The following is a 21,763-nucleotide window of genomic DNA, read 5'->3' on the forward strand; positions in this document are numbered from 1 at the left end:
GCTTTCTCCAGATCAACAAACCCAAGTAACAACTTCTTCCTCTTCACCATGTCCTTCTCCTGCAACTGCCTCACAATAAAGAGTGCGTCTGTCGTTCCTCTTCCTGGCATAAATCCAAACTGCATTTCGTCGATCTTCACCTTCTTCCTTATCCTCCTCTCCAACACCCTTTCCAATACCTTCATTCCATACTCCAATAACTTTATCGCTCGGTACGAGCCACACTCCAGAGCGTCACCTTTCCCCTTGTATCGAGGGACGAAGGTACTCAGTTCCCAAACCACTGGAATGCGGCCTTCATTCACCACCAGATTACAGATCTCTGTCATTCTCTTCACACCCCAACTTCCTGCTGCCTTCAACATATCTCCCACAACTCCAGTCGGCCCTCCCGCTTTTCTACTCTTCATTGATTTTATCGCTTCCTCAACTTCCTTCTCAGTTATCTTCTCTGTCGGTCCTAAAACTGGGTTACTCTCTATGTTGCCGTCCCATTCATGATCTGTATTCAACAGCATTTCCATATATGCACTATATAGCGATTAAAATAAATCAAAAAACCTGCAACTTTTGTTTTTGAAAATCTTCTTCTTTTTTTTTTTAACCTATAACACTCCTCTACACTCACTGATAAACCTCAACGGTTGAGAAAGAGCCGTTTAGCTATTTCTGAGAAAAATGGTGACAGACACGCATGCATATACACACACAGAAACACACACCCACACATACACACACAAAAGTATCCCTAACTCACCTTGAAAAGAATTTCCAAAAGCAGGTGTGAATAGAAGATGCCGCACAGGAAACTGAAACGGCAACAAATACAGCCCCAACAAAAAAGACAAAATAAATATATGGAAATAAATATCAAGAAATATACACCAACAACTGGGAAAAAGACAAAAGAGCAGGAAAATACAAAAAAATAATTGGACAGAGTGGGGATAGACAAAGAAGGCTCATTAGAATGGTGAAGAAGATATCAGCTCACCTGGGACAGAGAACAAATATAATAAATGCCCAAGATCAAGGACACTACACCAATGGATTTTTAAAAAATGGTGGGACTGAGCCAGATGGAAAAGTGTAGATTCTGCAAGACAGATACAAAAAGTACTATTCACCTGCTCTCAGGATGCAAAACACTATTATCAGAACAACTTTACACACAACAGCACAAAAAAGTATGCAAAGCGATTCATTGGAATATCTGTAAAAAATTTAAACATACGAGTACCAGAAAACTTATGGAAACACGAACCAAGGATTATCAGTGAAAATGAGGACGTCATGCTCACATACGACCTGATGATTCCATTGAGCATGAACATAGAAAACAAATCATTGCATCCGGACATTGTACTCAGGAACAAAAAGGAAAAGACAGCATTGTTGATTGAAATATCAGTACCCAGCGATTTTGGCCTAAACAACGCAGAAATCAAGAAAATGACCAAATACTAGGATCTGAAAAATGAGATCAAGAGATCATCGAAGCTGAAGAGCATCGAAATTGTACCAGTGATAAATTTGGAGCAACAGAAATGATGAAGAAGAACCTCACTGAGATTTTAAAAACCATACCTGGGAGCATTACCACAAAATCTACATTTGGAGGTTTGACGATCCTGAAAAAGAGCCCTCGGAACTAAACTCTGAGAACAACAAAACTTCACAACTTAGCACATGAATCACAATCCTTTACCGAAATGGGTGTGGATTCTTCGAGTCCTATGGGGACTCCGTTATCCATTCTAAAACCCAAATTATGGAGATAACAACCAACGACACACATCTCTCTCATAGTATGGAATACAGATGCTGCAATTACACCTAAAAAAATGAAACTTTATACGATTAGTCATTATTTTATCGGAGGTAATTTAATGCCATATGTTTTGTGGAAGTTTTATTTTGTGGAACCTGGGCCAAACTAAGACATCCGCCAAACTAACACATCCGCCAAACAAACACATGTGCCAAATTAAGACATCCGCCAAACAAACACATCCGCCAAACAAACACATGCGTCAAAGTAAGACATCCACCAAACTAACACATCCGCCAAATAAACACATGCGCCAAACTCAGACATCCGCCAAACTAACACATCTGCCAAACAAACACATGTGCCAAATAAACACATGCGCCAAACTAACACATCCACCAAACAAACACATGCGCCAAAATAAGTCATCCGCCAAACTAACACATCCGCCAAACAAACACATGCGCCAAACTAAGACATCTGCCAAACAAACACATCCACCAAACAAACACGCGCCAAACAAAGACTTTCGCCAAACTAAGACATCCGACAAACTCACACATCCGCCAAACAAACACTTTCGCCAAACTAAGACATCCGCCAAACTAACACATCCACCAAACAAACACATGCGCCAAAGTAAGACATCCACCAAACTAACACATCCGCCAAATAAACACATGCGCCAAACTCAGACATCCGCCAAACTAACACATCTGCCAAACAAACACATGTGCCAAATAAACACATGCGCCAAACGAACACATCCGCCAAACAAACATGCGCCAAAATAAGTCATCCGCCAAACTAACACATCCGCCAAACATACACATCCGCCAAACAAACACTTTCGCCAAACTAACACATCCGCCAAAGTAACACATCCGCCAAACATACACATGCGCCAAACTAAGTAATCCACCAAACTAACACATCCGCCAAACATACACATCCGCCAAACAAACACTTTCGCCAAACTAACACATCCGCCAAAACACACATGCGCCAAACAAACACTTTCGCCAAACTAAGACATCCGACAAACTAACACATCCGCCAAACAAATACATGCGCCAAACTAAGACATCCGCCAAACCAACACATCCGCCAACAAACACTTTCTCCAAATGAACACATGCGCCAAACTAACACATCCGCCAAACAAACACATGCGCCAAAGTAAGACATCTGCCAAACTAACACATCCGCCAAACTAAGACATCCGCCAAACGAACATATCTGCCAAACAAACACATGCGCCAAACTAAGACATCCGGCAAACAAACACATCCGCAAAACAAACACATGCACCAAACTAAGACATCCGCCAAACGAACACATCCGCCAAACAAACACATGCGCCAAATTAAGACATCTGACAAACTAACACATCTGCCAAACAAACACATGCACAAAACTAAGACATCCGCCAAACAAACACATGCGCCAAACAAAGATGTCCGCCAAACGAACACATCCGCCAAACAAACACATGCGCCAAACTAAGACACCCGCCAAACAAACACATCCGCCAAACAAACACATGAGCCAAACTAAGACATCCTCCAAACTAACACATCCGCGAAAAAACACTTTCGCCAAACTAAGACATCCGCCAAACTAACACAACTGCCAAACAAACACATGCGCCAAACTAAGACATCCGCCAAACAAACACATCCACCAAAACAAACACATGCGCCAAACTAACACATCCGCAAAACAAACACATGCGCCAAACAAACACATGCGCCAAACTAAGCCATCCGCCAAACAAACACATGCGCCAAACTAAGACATCTGCCAAACAAACACATCCACCAAACAAACACATGCGCCAAACTAAGACATCCGCCAAAATAACACATCCGCCAAACAAACACATGTGCCAAACTAAGTAATCCGCCAAACTAACACCTCCGCCAAACAAACACATGCGCCAAACTAAGACATCCACCAAAGTAACACATCCGCCAAACATACACATGCGCCAAACTAAGTAATCCGCCAAACTAACACATCCGCCAAACATACACATTAGCCAAACAAACACTTTCGCCAAACTAACACATCCGCCAAAACACACATGCGCCAAACAAACACTTTCGCCAAACTAAGACATCCGCCAAAGTAACACATCCGCCAAACATACACATGCGCCAAACTAAGTAATCCGCCAAACTAACACATCCGCCAAACATACACATCCGCCAAACAAACACTTTCGCCAAACTAACACATCCGCCAAAACACACATGCGCCAAACAAACACTTTCGCCAAACTAAGACATCCGACAAACTAACACATCCGCCAAACAAATACATGCGCCAAACTAAGACATCCGCCAAACCAACACATCCGCCAACAAACACTTTCTCCAAATGAACACATGCGCCAAACTAACACATCCGCCAAACAAACACATGCGCCAAAGTAAGACATCTGCCAAACTAACACATCCGCCAAACTAAGACATCCGCCAAACGAACATATCTGCCAAACAAACACATGCGCCAAACTAAGACATCCGGCAAACAAACACATCCGCAAAACAAACACATGCACCAAACTAAGACATCCGCCAAACGAACACATCCGCCAAACAAACACATGCGCCAAATTAAGACATCTGACAAACTAACACATCTGCCAAACAAACACATGCACAAAACTAAGACATCCGCCAAACAAACACATGCGCCAAACAAAGATGTCCGCCAAACGAACACATCCGCCAAACAAACACATGAGCCAAACTAAGACATCCTCCAAACTAACACATCCGCGAAAAAACACTTTCGCCAAACTAAGACATCCGCCAAACTAACACAACTGCCAAACAAACACATCCGCCAAACTAAGACATCCACCAAACGAACACATCCACCAAACAAACACATGCGCCAAACTAAGACATCCGCCAAACAAACACATCCACCAAAACAAACACATGCGCCAAACTAAGACATCCACCAAACTAACACATCCGCCAAACAAACACATCCGCCAAACTAAGACATCCGCCAAACTAAGACATCCGCCAAACAAACACATGCGCCAAACTAAGACATCCGCCAAACTAACACATCCGCCAAACAAACACATGCGCCAAACTAAGACATCCGCCAAACGAACACATCTGCCAAACAAACACATGCCCCAAACTCAGACATCCGCCAAACTAACACATCTGCCAAACAAACACATGCGCCAAACTAAGACATTCGCTAAACTAACACATACGCCAAACAAACACATGCCCCAAACTCAGACATCCGCCAAACTAACACATCTGCCAAACAAACACATGCGCCAAACTAAGACATTCGCTAAACTAACACATCCGCCAAACAAACACATGCCCCAAACTCAGACATCCGCCAAACAAACACATCCGCCAAACAAACACATCCGCCAAACAAACACATGCGACAAGCTAAGACATCCGCCAAACTAACACATCTGCCAAACAAACACATGCGCCAAACATCCGCCAAACAAACAAATGCGCCAAACTAAGACATCCGCCAAACAAACACATCCGCCAAACAAACACATGCGCCAAACTAAGACATGCGCCAAACAAACACATGTGCCAAATTAAGACATCCGACAAACTAACACATCCGCCAAACAAACACATGCCCTAAACTAAGACATCTGCCAAACAAACACATCCGCCAAACAAACACATGCGCCAAACTAAGACATCCGCCAAACTAACACATCCGCCAAACAAACACATCCGCCAAACAAACACATGTGCCAAATTAAGACATCCGACAAACAAACACATCCGCCAAACAAACACATGCGCCAAACTAAGTCATCCGCCAAACTAACACATCCGCCAAACAAACACATCCGCCAAACAAACACATGTGCCAAACTAAGACATCCGCCAAACAAACACATGTGCCAAATTAAGACATCCGACAAACTAACACATCCGCCAAACAAACACATCCGCCAAACTAAGACATCCGCCAAACTAAGACATCCGCCAAACTAACACATCCGCCAAACAAACACATGTGCCAAATTAAGACATCCGCCAAACTAACACATCTGCCAAACAAACACATGCGCCAAACTAAGACATTCGCCAAACTAACACATCTGCCAAACAAACACATGCGCCAAACATCCGCCAAACTGACACGTCTGCCAAACAAACACATCCGCCAAACAAACACATGCGCCAAACTAAGACATCCGCCAAACAAACACATGTGCCAAATTAAGACATCCGACAAACTAACACATCCGCCAAACAAACACATCTGCCAAACAAACACATGTGCCAAATTAAGACATCCGCCAAACTAACACATCCGCCAAACTAACACATCCGCCAAACAAACACATCCGCCAAACTAAGACATCCGCCAAACTAACACATCCGCCAAACAAACACATGTGCCAAATTAAGACATCCGCCAAACTAACACATCTGCCAAACAAACGCATGCGCCAAACTAAGACATCAGCCAAACTAACACATCCGCCAAACAAACACATGCGCCAAACTAAGACATCCGGCAAACTAACACATCCACCAAACAAACACATGTGCCAAACTAAGACATCCGCCAAACTAACACATCCGCCAAACAAACACATGCGCCAAACTAAGACATCCGGCAAACTAACACATCCGCCAAACAAACACATGCGCCAAACTAAGACATCTGCCAAACTAACACATCCGCCAAACTAAGACATCCGCCAAACGAACACATCTGCCAAACAAACACATGCACCAAACTAAGACATCCCGCAAACAAACACATCCGCAAAACAAACACATGCACCAAAGTAAGACATCCGCCAAACGAACACATCCGCCAAACAAACACATGCGCCAAATTAAGACATCTGACAAACTAACACATCTGCCAAACAAACACATGTACAAAACTAAGACATCCGCCAAACAAACACATGCGCCAAACAAAGATATCCGCCAAACGAACACATCCGCCAAACAAACACATGCGCCAAACTAAGACACCCGCCAAACAAACACATCCGCCAAACAAACACATGAGCCAAACTAAGACATCCTCCAAACTAACACATCCGCGAAAAAACACTTTCGCCAAACTAAGACATCCGCCAAACAAACACATCCGCCAAACTAAGACATCCACCAAACTAACACATCCACCAAACAAACACATGCGCCAAACTAAGACATCCGCCAAACAAACACATCCACCAAAACAAACACATGCGCCAAACTAAGACATCCACCAAACTAACACAACCGCCAAACAAACACATCCGCCAAACTAAGACATCCGCCAAACTAACACATCCGCCAAACAAACACATGCGCCAAACTAAGACATCCGCCAAACTAACACATCCGCCAAACAAACACATGCGCCAAACTAAGACATCCGCCAAACGAACACATCTGCCAAACAAACACATGCCCCAAACTCAGACATCCGCCAAACTAACACATCTGCCAAACAAACACATGCGACAAGCTAAGACATCCGCCAAACTAACACATCTGCCAAACAAACACATGCGCCAAACTAAGACATTCGCTAAACTAACACATCCGCCAAACAAACACATGCGCCAAACATCCGCCAAACTGACACGTCTGCCAAACAAACACATCTGCCAAACAAACACATCCGCCAAACAAACACATGCGCCAAACTAAGACATGCGCCAAACAAACACATGTGCCAAATTAAGACATCCGACAAACTAACATCCGCCAAACAAACACATGCCCTAAACTAAGACATCTGCCAAACAAACACATCCGCCAAACAAACACATGCGCCAAACTAAGACATCCGCCAAACTAACACATCCGCCAAACAAACACATCCGCCAAACAAACACATGTGCCAAATTAAGACATCCGACAAACAAACAAACTAGGATCTCGCGAGATCTCGGAGACGGTGGGAGGGATTTTCGAAGCTCCACACGGTCTCCACGTTTTTCGAAGTTAAGTCTGTTCACAATTGTATTTTGTCGAAACTGTATTTATCTTTCGGTGTGTGAAGTTATTGTGTGCAACTTTGGTTGTTTCTCGGTGTTTATCTTTCATAAATTGATCGTCTGTTTGCCGTGTCGTGTCTTGAGGCCTTGTACAGTGTGCACTGTACAACCTTGAGGCTTTGTTTTTCTCTCAGCGGTCCGTCGTTTGTGATCCAATAACTTTCGTTCTCTGTATTCCCAGGCTTTTCACCCATAGCCTACTTCCTTGTGTAAATCTCAACTCAAAAACAAACAAACAAAAAAAACCAAAACATTTCCTTCTCTGTTCTCATTCGTTTATTCATTCTTATTCGTTCGTTCGTTCTTCGACCACGTGTTTCTCCCCCATTTCCCCAGATAGTTTTCACTCATTAACCTTCAATGTTTACACTTTCCCCTCAAGTTATGTATTCCGTCATATTTTATAACACCTTTTTCTTCTTCTTCTTTAAAAGGCTGCTTTCGACTTGCTCACCAAATGAATTCATCCCAAAAAAAATATCCATCTCCTATAGTGCCTTTTTTCTACATTCCCTAAACTCTCCTGCACTCCATCCTCCATCCAGCGTCCTTAAACGTATTTTTAACTCGATGGTCACAAGAAACTCATTTTGCAATAAATGTTCGTTTCCCATAAATCGTACACTTTCAAAAATCCAATCTCACCCCTCCCCTCCAAATCTTCCCCATAACCCCTCCCCTCCAAATCTTCCCCATCACCCCTCCCCTCCAAATCTTCCCCATCACCCATCCCTTTCAAATCTCCCCCCTTGCCCCCCCCTCCTAAACTACCCCCTCACCCCTTCCCGCCAAGACGCCCCCTCGCCCCTCCCCTCCTAGACTCCTGCCTCACCCCTCCCCTCCAAATCTCCCCCATATCCCATCCCTTTCAAATCCCTCCCCTTGTCCCTTCCCTCCCAAACTCCCCCCTCACCCCTCCCCTTCAAATCTCCCCACCCTCATTGCTTCTCAATTTCCCCCCTCTCACTCCCCCTCCTCAAAGCGTCCTCCCCGCTTCTTCCCCCTTCAAACTCTCACCTCCATCTCCCCCAACCTTCTGCCTCGCTCTTCCCCCTCCTCAAATAACACCTCATTGTGGCTCACCCAATCACCATCAAACCTTTTGTCCGCCCCATCCTTCCCTTTCTCCGAGCTATTCTGAAATCTCTGACACACCTTCAACAGCTCTCCCTATCTCTTCCACCTCTTCCACATCTTACCCTACCCCTCCTCCCCCCTGTTCTGTATCTGATGCTCCCCCTTCCTCTTCATTAACGGTATGGACCTCAAACATCCGGGGCCTTCGTTCAAACTTAACTGATCTCTCCATACAGGTTGCTTCTGTCAAACCAGACGTGATCTGCTTAACAGAAACTTTCCTCCTTTATGATGTCTCTGATTCCATAGTATCTCTCCCGGGATACTCCCTCCTCCGGTATGATAGACCTGAGCCTCGTCCTGGAGGCGGGGTTGCTATCTTTATCAAAAACTCTCTTCCTCACTCGCCCTGCACTGCACTCTCTCCACCTCACCCCCAGGAATACCTCTGGCTATGGCTTCCCCTTCGCTCCCACCTCTTGTTCATATGTGTGTTGTACCGTCCACCAAACAGTGATGACTCCATCTACATCTCGCTGTCTGATGATATGGACCAACTTCTATCTACTCATCCCAACTCTCTCTTCCTCATATGTGGTGATTTCAATTGTCACCATGCCAGTTGGCTGGGTGTGGGTACCTCTCTCACCAGCCATGGCTCTTCAGCAAAGGACTTCTGCGACTCACTGGGACTGACACAATCTGTCAATTTCCCGACCCGGATCTCAGTCAACGGAACATCTTCTCTTCTGGACTTGGTTATGACTAACTTCCCTGAAAATGTCTGCTGCTCTTCTTCTGCTCCGATCGGATCATCTGATCATGTCCTTGTTAAAGTGGACATCTCTCTGACCATCCTCAGGGAGCCTGCTCAGCGTCGACGAGTCTGGCATTTCACTCAGGCCAACTGGCACGGTCTTCAAGCAGCCATCAATCATCTGGACTGGTCTCCCATCTCTACCACCTCTGACATCAACTCATCCTGGGAATTCTTCCAAAGTAAATTGCTCTCTCTCATGCACAGATTTATCCCATCTCGTCTTCAGTTGTCATACCCTTCCTCCCATCCATGGTACACGGAATCTTGTGGTGAGGCTGTTGCCCAGAAACAACTTGCCTTCGTCTCCTGGAAAGCAAATCCAACGGAAGGAAATCTCATTTCCTTTCACAAAGCCCGAAACAAGTGTGTGTCCACCCTCAGGAGAGCCAGGAAACAATATCTCTCCGTTCTCAAGACCGAACTCTCTTATCTGTCTCCCTCTTCCAAATCCTGGTGGCGTCTGGTCAAATCCGTTTCTGGTGTTTGTTCCCCCTCCATCCCCTCCCTTACCTCAAATGGCTACACAGCTGACTCCGCACGTGAAAAAGCTGAATGCCTCAACTCTGTGTTTGCCTCTAAATCTTGTGTCCCAAACCCATCCCTCTCTGTACCCACCATACCCAGTCGTACCCTGCTGCTCCTGGACTCCGTGTCCTTTCCTCCTGACAAGGTGGAAAAGTTTCTGTCAACCCTCGACTCTGATTCTGCAACTGGACCCGACGGCATCAGCCCACGGGTCCTAAAATCCTGCTCTGCTGCTCTATCTCACCCTCTCTCTGTTCTCTTCACCCTCTCTTTTGCTCAAGGTCAACTGCCATCTGCTTGGAAATCAGCCAACATCACCGCTTTGCACAAAAAAGGTGCAAAAACAGATCCTAGCAACTACAGACCAATCAGCCTTCTCCCAATTATCAGCAAAGTCATGGAATCCATCATTGCTTCGGATATGAAATCTTTCCTCTTCTCCAATGGCTTGATCTCTGATCATCAATTTGGTTTCAGACCAGGTCACTCTACTCTGGACATGCTGCTTCTGCTGTCTCAACAATGGATGGAGGTCCTCAATGCCAAACAGGAAATTAGAGCTGTCTCCCTCGACATATCACGTGCCTTCGACACGGTCTGGCACCCCGCTCTGCTCACCAAACTCTCCTCCTTTGGTATCCATGGAAATCTCCACGCATGGCTGGCGGACTTCCTCTCTAGTCGTCGTCAACGTGTGGCCCTGAATGGGTTTCTCTCATCTCCTCTTCCTGTTCAGGCTGGAGTTCCCCAAGGCAGTGTTCTGGGCCCCGTGCTTTTTCTGGTCTATGATCTCTCTGACTCTCTCGAAAATCCTCTCTATCTCTTTGCTGATGACTCCACTCTCTGCCGCTCCATTCCTCTTCCCTCAGATCGGCAGTCTGCTGCCTCCTCACTCTCTGAAGACCTGGACAAAATCACAGACTGGTCAAACAAGTGGAACATGTCTTTCAATCCTGACAAATCTCACACTCTTACTATGTCTCTCCGAAAAGATCGACTGGACAACCCTCCCATCTACTTTCTCAACAATCCTCTCCAAGAAGTTCTGTCGCTCAAGATTTTGGGTCTCACTATCTGCCATGATCTTTCTTGGGAAAACCACATTTCCAAGCTGGCCTCCAAAGCCAGTCGCCGACTGGGCATCCTCCGTCGTGCGAAGTCCTTCCTTGGCACACCTGAGCTCCTCACCACATACAAGGCTTTCATCCGCAGCTCAATGGAATACTGTTCTCCCCTATGGGCCGGTGCTCTTGCCTCACACCTAGCTCGGCTTCACGCTGTTGAAACCAAAGCTTTCAGAATTATTGGAATCTCCCGCGATGAAGCTATCTCTGAGGGCCTTTCACTCACTCACCGCAGGCAGGTAGGTGGTCTTTCTGTCTTCTACCGACTCCTCTCCGGCCTTGCACCCCCAGCTCTCTCTGTGCTCTGTCCCCCAAATATTCCTACAGGTCGCACAAGATCTGCCAGCAACCCTCTGATGGTTAAACTGCCGCAATCTCGGCTCTCTGCTCACCTTCACTCTTTCATTCCTCTTTTCTCCCGCCTCTGGAACAAACTCCCTCACTCCCTTCAATCCCACTCCTCCCTCCAGGTCTTTAAAACAGCTGTTCACCACCATCTCTTATCTTCCCCCATCCAAAACCTTGATCTTTTCTACCCCCGCTAATTCACCCCAGATCCACCTTGTTTGAAATTCCAACTTCTTTCCTGGAAGTCCTGGCAGTGTCCATATGTTTTATACCTCTCCCACCGCCCCCTTCCCATGCCCCCCCCCCCCCAAAGCCCTCGCCCTCTCTCAGATCTCTCGATGTCTCCATGTCTCTCGGTCCCTGCTCTCAAATGTTGTGTTTGTGTCCTTCCCCCTCTCTCCCCATCTTGTCTACCGCTCCCGATGTTATATGTTTTATGTGTCGGTTTGTCTTTCTGTGTGATTAATGTTCGCTCTTTCACGAGCCTCGATCTTGTATACAAAAAAAAAAAAAAAAAAAAAAAAAAAAACACATTCGCCAAACAAATACATGCGCCAAACTAAGACTTCCGCCAAACTAACACATCCGCCAAACAAACACATCCGCCAAACAAACACATGTGCCAAACTAAGACATCCGCCAAACAAACACATGTGCCAAATTAAGACATCCGACAAACTAACACATCCGCCAAACAAACACATGCGCTAAACTAAGACATCTGCCAAACAAACACATCTGCCAAACAAACACATGCGCCAAACTAAGACATCAGCCAAACTAACACATCCGCCAAACAAACACATGCGCCAAACTAAGACATCCGGCAAACTAACACATCCACCAAACAAACACATGCGCCAAACTAAGACATCCGCCAAACTAACACATCCGCCAAACAAACACATGCGCCAAACTAAGACATCCGGCAAACTAACACATCCGCCAAACAAACACATGCGCCAAACGAAGACATCTGCCAAACTAACACATCCGCCAAACTAAGACATCCGCCAAACGAACACATCTGCCAAACAAACACATGCGCCAAACTAAGACATCCGGCAAACAAACACATCCGCAAAACAAACACATGCACCAAACTAAGACATCCGCCAAACGAACACATCCGACAAACAAACACATGCGCCAAATTAAGACATCTGACAAACTAACACATCTGCCAAACAAACACATGCACAAAACTAAGACATCCGCCAAACAAACACATGCGCCAAACAAAGATATCCGCCAAACGAACACATCCGCCAAACAAACACATGCGCCAAACTAAGACACCCGCCAAACAAACACATCCGCCAAACAAACACATCCGCCAAACTAAGCCATCCGCCAAACTAACACATCCGCGAAAAAACACTTTCGCCAAATTAAGACATCCGCCAAACTAACACAACTGCCAAACAAACACATCCGCCAAACTAAGACATCCACCAAACTAACACATCCATCAAACAAACACATGCGCCAAACTAAGACATCCGCCAAACAAACACATCCACCAAAACAAACACATGCGCCAAACTAAGACATCCACCAAACTAACACATCCGCCAAACAAACACATCCGCCAAACTAAGACATCCGCCAAACTAACACATCCGACAAACAAACACATGCGCCAAACTAAGACATCCGCCAAACTAACACATCCGCCAAACAAACACATGCGCCAAACTAAGACATCCGCCAAACGAACACATCTGCCAAACAAACACATGCCCCAAACTCAGACATCCGCCAAACTAACACATCTGCCAAACAAACACATGCGACAAGCTAAGACATCCGCCAAACTAACACATCTGCCAAACAAACACATGCGCCAAACTAAGACATTCGCTAAACTAACACATCCGCCAAACAAACACATGCCCCAAACTCAGACATCCGCCAAACTAACACATCTGCCAAACAAACACATGCGACAAGCTAAGACATCCGCCAAACTAACACATCCGCCAAACTAACACATCTGCCAAACAAGAACATGCGCCAAACTAAGACATTCACCAAACTAACACATCTGCCAAACAAACACTTGCGCCAAACATCCGCCAAACTGACACGTCTGCCAAACAAACACATCCGCCAAACAAACACATCCGCCAAACAAACACATCCGCCAAACAAACACATGCGCCAAACAAACACATGTGCCAAATTAAGACATCCGACAAACTAACACATCCGCCAAACAAACACATGCCCTAAACTAAGACATCTGCCAAACAAACACATCCGCCAAACAAACACATGCGCCAAACTAAGACATCCGCCAAACTAACACATCCGCCAAACAAACACATCCGCCAAACAAACACATGTGCCAAATTAAGACATCCGACAAACAAACACATCCGCCAAACAAACACATGCGCCAAACTAAGACATCCGCCAAACTAACACATCCGCCAAACAAACACATCCGCCAAACAAACACATGTGCCAAATTAAGACATCCGACAAACAAACACATCCGCCAAACAAACACATGCGCCAAACTAAGACATCCGCCAAACTAACACATCCGCCAAACAAACACATCCGCCATACAAACACATGTGCCAAACTAAGACATCCGCCAAACAAACACATGTGCCAAATTAAGACATCCGACAAACTAACACATCCGCCAAACAAACACGTGCGCTAAACTAAGACATCTGCCAAACAAACACATCCGCCAAACAAACACATGCGCCAAACTAAGACATCCGCCAAACAAACACATCCGCCAAACTAAGACATCCGCCAAACTAAGACATCCGCCAAACTAACACATCCGCCAAACAAACACATGTGCCAAATTAAGACATCCGCCAAACTAACACATCTGCCAAACAAACACATGCGCCAAACTAAGACATTCGCCAAACTAACACATCTGCCAAACAAACACATGCGCCAAACATCCGCCAAACTGACACGTCTGCCAAACAAACACATCCGCCAAACAAACACATGCGCCAAACTAAGACATCCGCCAAACAAACACATGTGCCAAATTAAGACATCCGACAAACTAACACATCCGCCAAACAAACACATGCGCTAAACTAAGACATCTGCCAAACTAACACATCCGCCAAACAAACACATGCGCTAAACTAAGACATCTGCCAAACTAACACATCCGCCAAACAAACACATCTGCCAAACAAACACATGTGCCAAATTAAGACATCCGCCAAACTAACACATCCGCCAAACAAACACATCCGCCAAACTAAGACATCCGCCAAACTAACACATCCGCCAAACAAACACATGTGCCAAATTAAGACATCCGCCAAACTAACACATCTGCCAAACAAACACATGCGCCAAACTAAGACATCAGCCAAACTAACACATCCGCCAAACAAACACATGCTCCAAACTAAGACATCCGGCAAACTAACACATCCGCCAAACAAACACATGCGCCAAATTAAGACATCCGACAAACTAACACATCTGCCAAACAAACACATGCACCAAACTAACACATCCGCCATACAAACAATGATATGATATATGATATGTTCAAAATGTATTAAAATAACACCAATCAAACAATTAAGCCTTCCCCTAAACCGTTAGCATAAGCGAAGGGTTGTTGTATGGTTTGTTTCCATAATTGTCGCTCCAATTTTTAATGGTACGAGTTTATTTGACCCTCCGAGTAATAAAACACATTTAGAAATATGACTTCTTTTTCTTGCACTCACAACACTTCCAATTTCCGAGCTGTATCTCGGAGTCGGCAGGGACTTTTGGAATGAAATTTGGCATAAATCATGCGAATAAGAAGTATGTGGGGTTAACCTAATATTTTATGACATTGGCCTAGTTTTAAGGGCATGACCTAATTAAAGTAATTTAATGTCATTTTAACCATAACCCAACTAAGGAGGTTTTTTTTGTTTGTTTTTTTGTTTACAGAATCGAGGCTCATGTAAGAGCTAACACATTGAACATGTAAACATGCACAGACACATAAAACATGCAATGAAGGGAGTGGGAGACGAGGGGGGTGGGAGGGAGACGGAAGCACACAAGCACAACAACAGTGAAGAACAGGGACGTCGGTAGATCTGTGGAAGGGGGAGGGCTGAGGGAGGAGGAGGGCTGAGGGAGGAGGAGGGCTGAGGGAGGAGGGAGGAGTACACGGTATAAAGCAAATGAACACTACTAGGAATTTCACTACTCGGAATTTCAGGAAAGAAGTTGGGGATTTAAAGAGGCGGATTTGGTGTGTTTTAACGGGGGTAGAAAAGATCAAGGTTTTGGATGGGGGTCGTGAGCAAGATATGGTGGTGAACAGCTGTTTTAAAGACCTGGAGGGAGGAGAGGGATTGAAGAGAGTGGGGGAGTTTGTTCCAGAGGCTGGAGGAAAGAGGAATGAAGGAGTGAAGGTGAACAGAGAGTCTTGATTTTTGTGGTTTCACCAGAAGAGGGTTGCTGACAGATCTTGTGCATCCTGCAGGAATATTTGGGGGACAGAGCACAGACAGAACAGGAGGAGCAAGGCCGGAGAGGAGTCGGTAGAAGACAGAAAGACCACCTACCTGCCTGCGGTGAGAGAGTGAAAGGCCCTCACAATTAGCTTCATCGCGGAAGGTTTGTCTGGTTAGAACGAAGCTACCCTCTCGATAGCCTGGAGTAAGTCGCATTTACACTTCGTTTTACATCATACCCCTCCGAGTTCAATGCCAAGGGTAAATTGTGGTCTGAAAAAAATAAATAGAATTTTTGCCTTTTTTTTTTTTTTTTTTGCCGTTGCAAAATCTCAAAAACCGCATAGCCTTCCAATATGTTTTTGCATCATAATAGTGTACCTGCATTGAAGTTGTGCACCTGATAGTTGATTTGTGTCATTGACCTACTTTTTTCGTATTGTGACCTCATTACCAAAGAACACCTTTTTGATCATAACTTGAATAATTTTCCTCCGATGTTCATGATGTTCAGCGTTTTGGATAGACTGTAGACGGAGACACATTTTGTTTATTTACACTATATCCTAATGTTGAAGGTCAAGGTCATATGGCGGTCCGAAAAAATATTGCCATCATTGGATTGCGGGCCAAGGGTAAATCACGAGCGATCGCTTTGTGATCGCAAATACGCTGCTCCCCATTACCAGAGAGGACTGATTTGTGCTTGATAAAAAATAATAATCAAATTGGTTGTTTCCTGTCATTTGTGGTGAGGAAATTAAATACGTTTCAGCATGGATATCATTCCACCATTGAAGTTATTTCTTTGTACCTTCCAAACAAATGGAAGTTGCCACCTGCTTTTGTCTGTGGCAACAGCAAGATAAGTCTTCAATGAGTCTTTTTAACAATGTTTACCAGTGCTGTGCTGCTTCCTTTGACTCCTCCAATGTGGTTATGGCAGGACACAAAACTGGCTGGAATCTTCGTCCATCAGATTGCATTTTCCACCATCAAAGGTACAGATCGGTACAAAATAAAATAAAATAATAAAAATAATAAAACGGTACAGATCTGCAGGCAGACATCATATTTGGATGGAGCTCACGGTGTATGTGGACAAACCTGGGAAACATCATGTCTGGATAGAATGTAGGATTTAGCATGTGGGATGATTACACACGGATCCCAGAATCGCAGTTAAAGATGCACAGGTCTGTCTTGTATGAAGGACATCAATTACACCCACAAGTAGGCAAAGCAATTTTCAGGATTTGCATGATGTGAATACCAATGTTTTGAGAAAGAGCACTCCAGAAATCAGCATGGAATATACAAGTAGGCTCCAGCCGAAGAAAATAAGTAGAAAGTTTGGAAACCTCTTTCACTCCTTCATTCCTCTTTTCTCCCGCCTCTGGAACAAACTCCCTCACTCTCTTCAATCCCACTCCACCCTCCAGGTCTTTAAAACAGCTGTTCACCACCATCTCTTATCTTCCCCAATCCAAAACCTTGATCTTTTCTATCCCCGCTAATTTCACCCCAATTCCACTTTTTTGAAATACCAACTTCTGTCCTGGAAGTCCTTGGTGTCCTTGTGTTTTATACTTCTCCCACCCCCCCTTCCCACGCCTCCTCCCCCCAAGCCCTCTCCCTCCCACACATCTCCCTGCTCTTAAATGTTGTGTGCTCTCAAGTGTTTGTGTGCTTCCCCTTCTCTTGTCTTCCGCTCCCTCTTTTTATATATTTTGTTTGTCTGGTTGATTTGTTTGTGAAGTAAATGTCAGCTCTTTCACGAGCCTCGATTCAGTATACAAAAAAAAACCAAACAAACAAAAAAAAAACTCTGACAAAATAAATAGAACGTTTAGAAACACTCTGTGTAGTGCAGCTTGGGGAGGGTGGTGGCTTGTCTGTGAGAACAAAACGTTGATTGGAAGATCTGTTTATATCACACAACCTTTGAGTTGGTATTGCTCTCGTAATCTGTTTCCTAGCATCTCCTGTACTGATGTTTTCAGACTCCATCTGGCATTCCCAATGATTCCAGTTTACAATTCACAAGAGTTACAGGGTCTCTGGGGATTTGTTGCATTTAAACCTGTAGTAGGCAGGTGAGATTTGTGGCGTCAACATCGGGGTGCATTTATTTTCCACATTTATTAATAGTGAAATAATTATTGTGGTGAAAGAGTAATGGATGACGCTCAAGATGCATAAATATTTGTCCCTCCAGGAGGAGATTTGTCACAATTGATTTGCATTATGAATACCTGGAGTAGGAAGGAGGTCGATCAATTCATGATCTCCTGCCGGTGTGACAACTTGCCGGTTGTTATGATCTATGAATTGGGAACCTGCAGTATGAGGCCCAACATCGCTACAATCCATCATATGATCTAGTAGAAGTTGCAGCATATTCATCATTTGTAAATATTCAGTCATAATCGCACAGACAAACTTACTTATCATTTTTAAATATTCAGTCATAATCGCACACACAAACTTACCCATCGTTTGTAAATATTCAGTCATAATCGCACGCACAAACTTACCCATCGTTTCTAAATATTCAATCATAATCGCACACACAAACTTACCCATCGTTTCTAAATATTCAATCATAATCGCACACACAAACTAACTCATCATTTTAAAATATTCAGTCATAATCGCACACACAAACTTACCCATCGTTTGTAAATATTCAGTCATAATCGCACACACAAACGAACTCATCATTTTTAAATATTCAGTCATAATCGCACACACAAACTTACCCATCGTTTCTAAATATTCAGTCATAATCGCACGCACAAACTTACCCATCGTTTCTAAATATTCAATCATAATCGCACACACAAACTAACTCATCATTTTTAAATATTCAGTCATAATCGCACACACAAACTTACCCATCGTTTGTAAATATTCAATCATAATCGCACACACAAACTTACTCATCATTTTTAAATATTCAGTCATTAATCGCACGCACAAACTTACCCATCGTTTGTAAATATTCAGTCATAATCGCACACACAAACTTACCCATCGTTTGTAAATATTCAGTCATAATCGCACACACAAACTAACTCATCATTTTAAAATATTCAGTCATAATCGCACACACAAACTTACTCATCATTTGAAAATATTCAGTCATAATCGCACATACAAACCAACTCATCATTTGAAAATATTCAGTAAGCAATGCACACACAAATTAACTCATCATTCTTAAATATTCAGTCATAATCCCACACACAAACTTACCCATCGTTTGTAAATATTCAGTCATAATCGCACACACAAACTAACTCATCATTTTTAAATATTCAGTCATAATCACACACACAAACTTACTCATCGTTTTTAAATATTCAGTCATAATCGCACACAAAAACAAACTCATCATTTGAAAATATTCAGTCATAATCGCACACACAAACTAACTCATCATTTCAAAATATTCAGTCATAATCGCACACACAAACTTACCCATTGTTTGTAAATATTCAGTCATAATCGCACACACAAACAAACTCATTTTAAAATATTCAGTCATAATCGCACACACAAACTTATTCATCATTTGTAAATATTCAGTCATATTCGCACACACAAAGTTACTCATCCTTTGTAAATATTCAGGCATAATCACACACACAAAGTTACTCATCCTTTGTAAATATTCAGTCATAATCGCACACACAACCTTACTCATCATTTGTAAATATTCAGTTATATTCGCACACACAAACTTACCCATCATTTGTAAATATTCAGTAATAAACGAACACACACACTTACTCATCATTTGTAAATATTCAGTCATAATCGCACACACAAACTTACCCATCATTTGTAAATATTCAGTCATAATCGCACACACAAACTTACCCATCATTTGTAAATATTCAGTAATAAACGCACACACAAACTTACTCATCATTTGTAAATATTCAGTCATAATCGCACACACAAACTTACCCATCATTTGTAAATATTCAGTAATAATCGCACACACAAACTTACTCATCATTTGTAAATATTCAGTCATAATCGCACACACAAACTTACCCATCATTTGTAAATATTCAGTAATAAACGCACACACAAACTTACTCATCATTTGTAAATATTCAGTCATAATCGCACACACAAACTTACCCATCATTTGTAAATATTCAGTCATAATCGCACACACAAACTTACCCATCATTTGTAAATATTCAGTAATAAACGCACACACAAACTTACTCATCATTTGTAAATATTCAGTCATAATCGCACACAAACTTACCCATCATTTGTAAATATTCAGTAATAATCGCACACACAAACTTACTCATCATTTGTAAATATTCAGTCATAATCGCACACACAAACTTACCCATCATTTGTAAATATTCAGTCATAATCGCACACACAAACTTACTCATCATTTGTAAATATTCAGTCATATTCGCACACACAAACTTACCCATCATTTGTAAATATTCAGTAATCAACGAACACACAAACTTATGTCCGTCATTGGATATCCAAGTCATAGCTCAGTCTCTTCCTTTATTTAAAAAATTGTTAAAAGCTAAACTACATTTTTCGTCTTGTATAATATATTGTTGCGGAGATGAGGACTGTATTTTTTTGATTGTGTGCTGTATTATTATTATTATTGTTTATTCTGCGCCCCCCTACCTCCGGAGCTGTGTAAAGGTGAAAGGGCATCCCATAATTAGTCCACAAGCATACACGTCAGCCAAGTAATAGAATACCCCTGTTGATAGTTATCTCTTATTCTGTGTTTTAGGGTAAGGCTGTGTCTCCCATTAATTGAAGTACTCCATTGCACCAGTGAAAGAGAATAGATCCCCTTTCATTCCCATCCCCAAAATCCCCATTTCCTTCACATCCCCTTTCGTCATTGCCGAGCCTCGATTGCCCATATTACATCCCCTCCAAAACCACCATTGACCATGTGCTCGAATCGGAGAAGAAAGGCATGCCTGCCCGTCGTCATCAAGGGCGGAGCCAGAGGGTCGCGCGACCAACCAGGGCCGAGGTGAGCACCCCGATGGGCGTGGCAAAAAGGCCGGCGGCTTAATCGCCGGAGGCGCTATAAAAGGCGCGCACGCAGGAAGCAAGTGAGTCGGTTGCCAGGGGAGAGTCGTGAGGAGTCAGTCAGTGGAGTCGGTGGTCAGTTGGTTGCGTTGGTTGCGGTGAGGAGTCGGTGGTGGTGGTCAGTTGGTTGCGTTGGTTGCGGTGAGGAGTCGGTGGTAAAGAGTGAGTGGATCAAGAACGAGTTGAGGGTTTGGACCAGACGAGTCGGACAAGGCCTGGCAAAGCACGCGACGTACACAGCAGCCACAACAGCAGCGTGGGGGCCTGAAAGGCGGTTTGGAGCAGGGCCGTAAAGGAACGGCGGCTGCTAAACGCGCCGGTTGAGCTGCAGGACCCCCTTGGACTTTCCTCTCCCTCCAGCCATCCACCTCCTGCCTTTCCACCCTTCTTGGGTACGTGAGTTTGTTCTGTTTGTTCTGTCCTGGGTTAATTAAGCTTGTGTATGTAAGCTAAAGATTTCACTGTGTCACCTGCGTCTTATGTGCTTGTAAA

General features: G+C 43.8%; 1 long non-coding RNA gene across 2 annotated transcripts in view; it reads right to left on the reverse strand.

The window, feature by feature from the left end:
• Nucleotides 1-1,226, reverse strand: part of LOC137417191 (uncharacterized) — a 38,402-nt gene extending 37,176 nt beyond the window's left edge. For both annotated transcript variants that reach the window (XR_013621454.1, XR_010986916.2), the window contains exons 1-2: nt 995-1,226; nt 758-809 (exon numbers count right to left, since the gene is read on the reverse strand). This is a non-coding gene — a long non-coding RNA (uncharacterized LOC137417191). The remainder of the gene's footprint in view (nt 1-757; nt 810-994) is intronic.
• Between the last annotated feature and the right edge of the window lie 20,537 nt (nt 1,227-21,763).

Source organism: Myxine glutinosa, chromosome 14, assembly GCF_964187855.1.
Source record: "Myxine glutinosa chromosome 14, kmMyxGlut1.1, whole genome shotgun sequence".
Classification (NCBI taxonomy): domain Eukaryota; kingdom Metazoa; phylum Chordata; class Myxini; order Myxiniformes; family Myxinidae; genus Myxine; species Myxine glutinosa.